The sequence below is a fragment of the Chrysochloris asiatica genome, unplaced genomic scaffold (assembly GCF_000296735.1).
Source record: "Chrysochloris asiatica unplaced genomic scaffold, ChrAsi1.0 scaffold00055, whole genome shotgun sequence".
In the NCBI taxonomy this organism is placed as follows: domain Eukaryota; kingdom Metazoa; phylum Chordata; class Mammalia; order Afrosoricida; family Chrysochloridae; genus Chrysochloris; species Chrysochloris asiatica.
This window is the reverse complement of record NW_006408573.1, coordinates 8622962-8630057: the sequence shown is the minus strand read 5'-3', so window position 1 is coordinate 8630057 and position 7096 is coordinate 8622962. Positions and strand designations below refer to the sequence as shown.

At 39.6% G+C, this 7096-nt stretch overlaps 1 pseudogene; it reads left to right on the top strand.

The window, feature by feature from the left end:
* Positions 1-2757: 2757 nt before the first annotated feature.
* Positions 2758-3262, top strand: LOC102824461 (annotated as a pseudogene).
* Positions 3263-7096: the final 3834 nt, after the last annotated feature.

Below are 7096 nucleotides of genomic sequence, written 5' to 3'. Positions count from 1 at the left end.
TCAGAGTCTCTTCTGACATCCATTTTGACCTTTTCCTTCTTTCTTGTCTTCTTAATGACTTTTTGCTCTCTTCACGTATGATGTTCTTGATGTCATCCCACAACTCTTCTGGTCTTCGGTCTTTAGTGTTTATTGTATCAAAGCTGTTCTTCAGATGATCTCTAAATTCAGGTGGGATATATTCTTTTAGGGACACTGAATTCATAGAAGCATGTGACATAGGGGCAAAGACTATGGGTATTGCAGTTATACATACATGAGATCAAATTCAGCTTTGCTTTTATCATATTCCCTTTTAGAAACGACCTGACCTGTCTGTGTTTTAACTTGCTCATTTATAAATGAGGAGTACAATATATTTAATGTATTGTGCACAGTTCTTGGAATTTTGTATGGGTGTAATAGATGGTAGGTGTGGTTCTGAGCTCTTTAGAGGTCTGATGTATTCATCTATTCATTAGTTAAATGAACACAGCTGGGTCTGACCTATCAGTCTTCATCATTAGATAGAGTAGAGATTCTCACAAAAGCCCAAGCATGTAAGGAGAAACATGCCAAGTTAGAACCTGGAGCTGTGATGAACTTTGACTCTGTTTTCTGAGTAACCAAAATGGTCTTTGTTGAAAAGAGATCTCTTTAGCCTGCAATGTCTCAGCAGGAAGTGAGTGATAATGTTGTCCAAGCGTTTGTTACTATAAACCAAGAGCCCAGGAGGGAAGGTTAGACTTCCAAAGACCAAATGGGTCTCCTTTAGTCTCCTCTAAACCTGTTACCTACAATTAAGCCAAACAGCAGCCCAAATGCCTTCATTTGATCATTTTTTTAAATAAAATGTCTTCTAAGTTCAGCTTCCCAGGGTTGAAGCAGTCACTTCACTTAATTTACAGCTCTGTTAGCTTGATAGAAAACCAAAGATATAGCAAGACTTGGCAGCTGACCAGGGAAAATGTGCACATGTTGGTTCAACATTTCAAAACATGTTTTCAAAACATGTTTTCATAAAAATTAATCTATGGTATGCCTTCTGGCATATAAATGATTGGAATGGACTCATCAACAAGAAATCTGGGAGCAAAGAAGAGTGGAAAAGGTACAAAGATAGAAGAGAGAACATTCTTGACCTTCCAGAAAGACCAGGATCAGTAAAAGAGATACTTCAGCAAGAGAAAAGTAATCCTGTTCCTTACCACCACATAATCTATTATCTACGAGACTGACAGAGACATAAAAAAAAATTTTAATCCCTAGTTCAATTTCTACGTGACAGATGAGGAAATGAAGCCCAGGTAGTAAAATGACTTAGCTCTTTCCAAAGTGTGCACCAATTTTCTGACAAAACCAGACTTAGAACTACAGTAGCCTCACTTCTATGTCATATCTATGGAATACTTTTAAAGTGACATGACATTGTAAGGGCCTTATCTTGGAAATGCATTTACAGGAAAAAATATAGCATAAAATAGAGGTAGTATGAAACAGAGACTCCTAGTAAAAGCGTGTGGAGTCTGTGGGATAATGCACTGAATCCCAAGGTCGACTTGAACTACAAGGTTGGTGATTCAAATCTTCCAGCCAGTCTTTGGAAACCCTATATGGGATTGCTATAACTCAGAACTGACTTCATGGCATTTAACAGCAACAACAGTGAAAACATTAATACCAGCAACTAACAAACCTAGATTTGAATCCTGTTTTTGTTTTTAACCATTTTTAATTGTGTGGTCTTGGATCGTTTATCTCTTCTAAATGTTCTTTTATTTCTGTGACACCGTGGGTTAAGCACCACACGGAACCACAAGTAGGCAGTTCACACCCACTAATTGCTCCTTGGAAACCCTATACAGGGTTCCTATGAGTTGGAACTGACTTGACAGCACTTATAACTTATTTCAAAGAGGTTTATGCATTGGTTGGTTGGAGAGTAACACAAGATAAATACACCCCTCTAATCCAGTTATTATATGACTGTTGCAGTATTAAATTATATAACAGATGTAAAGTAATTAGCATAGTCCCTGGCACACTGAAGGCAAGTCTTATCATGAAGGTCACAGTTTTTAATATAGCTTCCTAATCAGACAGCTGGAGCCCTGGTGTGGCTTTGTGGGTTAATGGGCTGGACTGCAAAGTCAGTTTGAACTGCAAGGTTAGCAGTTCAAACCCAGCAGTTGCTCCTCAGAAACCCTCTACATGGTCACTATGGATCAGAACCGACTTGATGACACTTAATAACAATTGGACAGCTAGGACTGACAGACCTTCTTTACTCTATGAGCTAAACACTAAGAACTTAACGAGATAAAAACGTAAAATCTTGACATGATCATTAACTAACTGTTAAGGGTATTACAAATACAGTGGACTTCAAAAAGCTCATGAAACAATTCCATTACCTTTTTTTTTACATTTTCCCACAAAACTGTACGTAGCATATTCAATATATATATATATACATAGTTAAGTTCCCAAACTGACTGAATCAAATGTTTGACATTAAGATTTGGTTTTATTTTTTCTTAAGTATATAAAAGTAAAGGTTTGAGAAACCACCTGCAGAAACATTCAGGAGACTGCTGAAATAGATCAGGGTCTACCTTTGGTTGAGATCTTAGTCCTGTTTGCTGATGATCTTGCAGAAAAAATAAAGGGCAGATTGCCGCATCTTCGCATGTATGCAACTAATCTCAGCCTGTCTGCCAAAGGCTCCCTGAGCACCAGCCCTAAGCCTCTGCACGGTCGCGTTTCCACTCCGACAAGATGAAAGAAAGGATCATGAATCAGGAAAAACTTACCAAACTGCAGAGACAAGTGCGAATTGGTGGAACAGGAACTGCTCTCAGAAAGAAGGTGGTTGAAAGAACAGATACAGCAGATGAGTTTAAAAACACACACACACACAAAGCTTCAGTTCTCCTTGAAGAAATTGGGGATAAACAATATCTCTGGTACTGAAGGGGTGAATATGTTCACAAACCAAGGAGCAGTGACCCACTTTAACACTCCTAAAGTTGAGGCAACCCTGGCAGCGAACACTTTCACCATTACTGGCCATGCTGACACAATGCAGCTGACAGACATGCTCCTAAGCATCTGAAACCAGCTTGGTGCAGACAGTTGGACTAGTTTAAGAAGACTGGCTGAAGTTCTGTCTAAAGAATCTGTGGTTGGAAAATCACCACTTGTCATTGGAGAGGATGATGATGATGACGTTCCAGATCTTGTGGAGAAATCTGATGAGGCATCCAAGAACGAGGGTAACTGATTGGAGTTAACTTTTGAAGAAGATAAAACTTGAAGAAGTTACTTGGAGCTACTATTTTATGACTGTTCTTTCTATTTGTTTTGTTCATGGATCTGATCAAATCCAGATCTCTAATGTTTTTAAAAGGAGCTCTGGTAGCATAGTGGTTACGAATCGGGCTGTGAACCTGAAGCTCAGCAGTTTGAAACTACCAGCTGTTCTTTAGGAGAAAGATGAGGCTTTCTGCTCCCGCAAAGATTTATAGCCTCAGAAACCCTGTACAGGGTCACTATGAGTCGGAACTGACTCCATGGCACATAACCACCACCACCATCAATGTTTTTAACCAAGCTTTTTGGATGCTGCAGCTTTTTTCAGGCTTTGCTTAGACCTGATTCATTCTTTGCAGTCAATTACACTGAAGAAGCCTGGGAATAAAATTTGAAACAAATGTTAATAAAGTTCTTTGCCTAGTTAAAAAAAAATTGAAAATTAAAGGGCAGAAATGTTCAGCCTCCTTCTGAACATCCAAGCAAAAATAAAACTTTGAAGTAAGACAACAGGTTAAAAGTCTAAGTGAAAAGAAATTCTAACAACTGAAACACTCTTGAAAGAAGTGGTTATTAAGTCAGAACCCTATAATTTTAGCCAATCTAGACCCCAAAACAAGTTCAAGTGTATGTCAGGGAAGCATGGATTTTTGTTGTCAGTGGTAGTGGTACTATTGTTACCAATTTTCTTCTTTCAGTACTAACTTGGAAGATGAACAAAGGAAGTGATTTTGTTTTTTCAAATTATGTTCCCATTTCCCACTTAGAGGACAGATTTAAAGGAGATACATCAATGTGTTCTCCAGAGCTAAGTCACAGAACTATCATGGGTAAAGCTAAAGCTTCAAAAACTTATATACATTGGAGAGAGGTTAAGAGAAGTTACTCTCCATAAACATAAAATTTTCCCTTTTTGATATTTGGAATTGGGAGGTAAGAAAGCAGTGACAAGATGAAGCTTTCTGCTCCTGTAAAGATTTACAGCCTCAGAAACTCTACACAGGGTGGCTATGAGTTGGGACCAACTCCATGGCACATAACCGCCACCACAACTATTAGGTGAAAGAGAGAGAGAGGTCTTCTGGGTAGTGCGAAAGGCTAAGTGCACAACTATGAACTAAAAGGTTAGCAGCATGTTTGTCCAGCCTCGGATGAAAGACTGGGAAATACTCCTGAACCACCAAAAGGTCACAGCCGTGGAAAACTCTGTGGAAAACACAGTTCTACTCTGACATGCACGATGTCATCATGAGTTAGAATCAACTAGACAATGACTGATTTCATTTTGTTGGTTTGTAGGTAAGAGAAAAAATTAAACGTGTAACTTCCTTTAGCAGTTCATTTTTAAATTTTGCATTTTCAGGAGCCCAGGTAGAATTAGAAGCAGGGGCAATAAATATGACCCTGGCTGTGTTTTCAATGGCATCACAGACCAGTTCATGAACTCCCTCAGCTCTTTCTCTACATCAACAGGGCCAAGGATCCATTCTCTGACTTTTCCCATCTGTGTTCCCTTGGCCCAACTTCTCACAACAGTCACTTTGAAAGGACTAGAGTTTGAAGAAAAGCAACTGTGAAGTCTCACCTCTTCTTTTCTAGAGATTTGCTGTTCAGGGTGGAGTTCTCAGAACTAACCAGTGAGTTTGTTAGAAATTCAGTCGCTTGAGCTCTGGTTCAAATGCACTAAATCAGAATCTGCACTTTAACAAGATGGTTCCATGCATGTTAAAGATTGAATGGTGCTGTTTGAGAGTTTCCCATCACTGGGAGAAACACAAGAGTCTGCTTTGTCTGTTCCTCTATTAGGACCAACCGGAGCACATTGGCAGCCCAGACTGCAAAATGATTAGTTCTTAATCAAACAGGAATTCAACCAGCCTGGCAAGAATTCTATTGAAAATATATCCAAAGTGGTTCTGTTCATCAGTAAGACACACATTGTGAATTCACACCTGGATTATGGAAATCATAACTATTAATTAGCTTAAATGGAGAGACCAGGTGTTTGTGGTGATCGTGGTAGGATGGTTTATTAGTGCCACTACATTCTGGCCTCTGAACTGACCTTACAGCAACAGGTGGTCAAGCTTACACTAGCAACCCCCACCTTCCTAATCACCACAGCGTCTCACTTCTCAAAACATCTATCTTATGTGATCAACAGACATGTGTTAGGTTTTCGTAAGCTTCAGATATGCATATACTGTAGATGTCTATGAAAAAAAAGGCACTCTGGAAGAAATACTAAGGGTTATCAAATATAAAGGGCATCAGCTTGTTAACTATTTCCTGACTACATAAAGAATCAGCATTAAAATGCTCAGTCATATGCGTAGATGAGGGAAAGTACAGGGTGATGTAGGTACAACAAAGGTGTCTTAATAAAATTATCAGGGGTCACAGCACATTACCTAGAAAGCATGACATTTAGTGCAATGTCAACAAATAACTGATAGTTAATGAAAATGGAGAGGGAAGGAAAAAAATGCACCAGATGTTTTTTTTTTTTTAACGTACAGAGGCCTAGAGATAAAATGAACATAAACAACTTACCAGCCATTCCACTCCTGGAAGAAAGATGTGACCGTCTGTTTCTGTAAAGATTATAGCCTTGGAAACCCTATGGGGGCAGTTGTGTTCTGTTCTATGGCTCTCTGTGATTCAGAATTCCCTCGACAGCAGTGGAGTTCGGTTTCTGTTGTTGCTGTTGTCGTTTATTTTGATGGGAGTCTGTGTGTGGATGGTGAAAATGGTAATGCACTTGCAGGTTCAAATTGATCCAGAAGTGCCTTGAAAGAAAGACTTGGCAATCCACTTCCAACAATCAGCCATTGAAACTCTACAGAGCACAGGTCTACTTTGCCACACATAGTCCTCAGGAGTCAGGATTGACTCAACAGCAACCATGTAACTGGTTATGGGAAGGCCACTCCAGACCTCAAGCAGACAGCAGAATATACAGATTCCCAGGGAAGTAAGAGTCTCCTGGTATCTATCTGCAGAGCTGCTACAAAAGCTTGTGGGACAAGAATTGTAATAAAGAAATGAAGCAGAAGTTCTGAAGCCCAGAGGGACCTGAAGGGATTAAGCAAAGTCAGAATGGAAAGGGGAATGAGGATGATAAAGAAAATGGAGAAGTGGGTAAAACAAAGGCATTGAGGATCCAAGATCAGGAACAATGAACAGTCACTAGCTGCTGATACTCAGGGCATTGTGTACTTGTCCACACTTCATCAGACCTTTAAAGAAGCAAACTGGGATATAGAAAACCAAACCTACTATCATCCAGCAGATTCCAACTCAAATGATCCTGTAGGGCACAGGAGAATTGTTCCACAGTGTTTTCAAGGCTGTATATCTTTACTAAGCAGACTTCCTCATTTTTCCCCCATGGAGCAGCTAGTGGATTCAAACTGCTGACCCTTTCTGTTAGCAGCCCAATGCTTAACCCACTACACCACCAGAGACCCTAGAGTGAAGTAGAGAGTGCCGAATTAATTGTTTATGTCTACCTGTCAGAATTTCCAATGTGTAATTTGAAGCATCAGTTTGAACTGCAAGGTTCACAGTTCAAACTCGCCAGCCTCCTCAGAAACCCTAGACAGGGATTCTATGAGTCAGAACGGACTCAAGGGCACTTAACAACAATAACAAATACACATACCACATTTTAGGTGGGAAACCAAAATTAATGAAAATGTGTTGGTCTACTATGAGTTAGTCCATAGTGGAACATCGAGGCAAATGAAAACTATTTAATAGCCAGGGCAGACAAATTTGTGGTTCACAGTTATCCAAATATTTG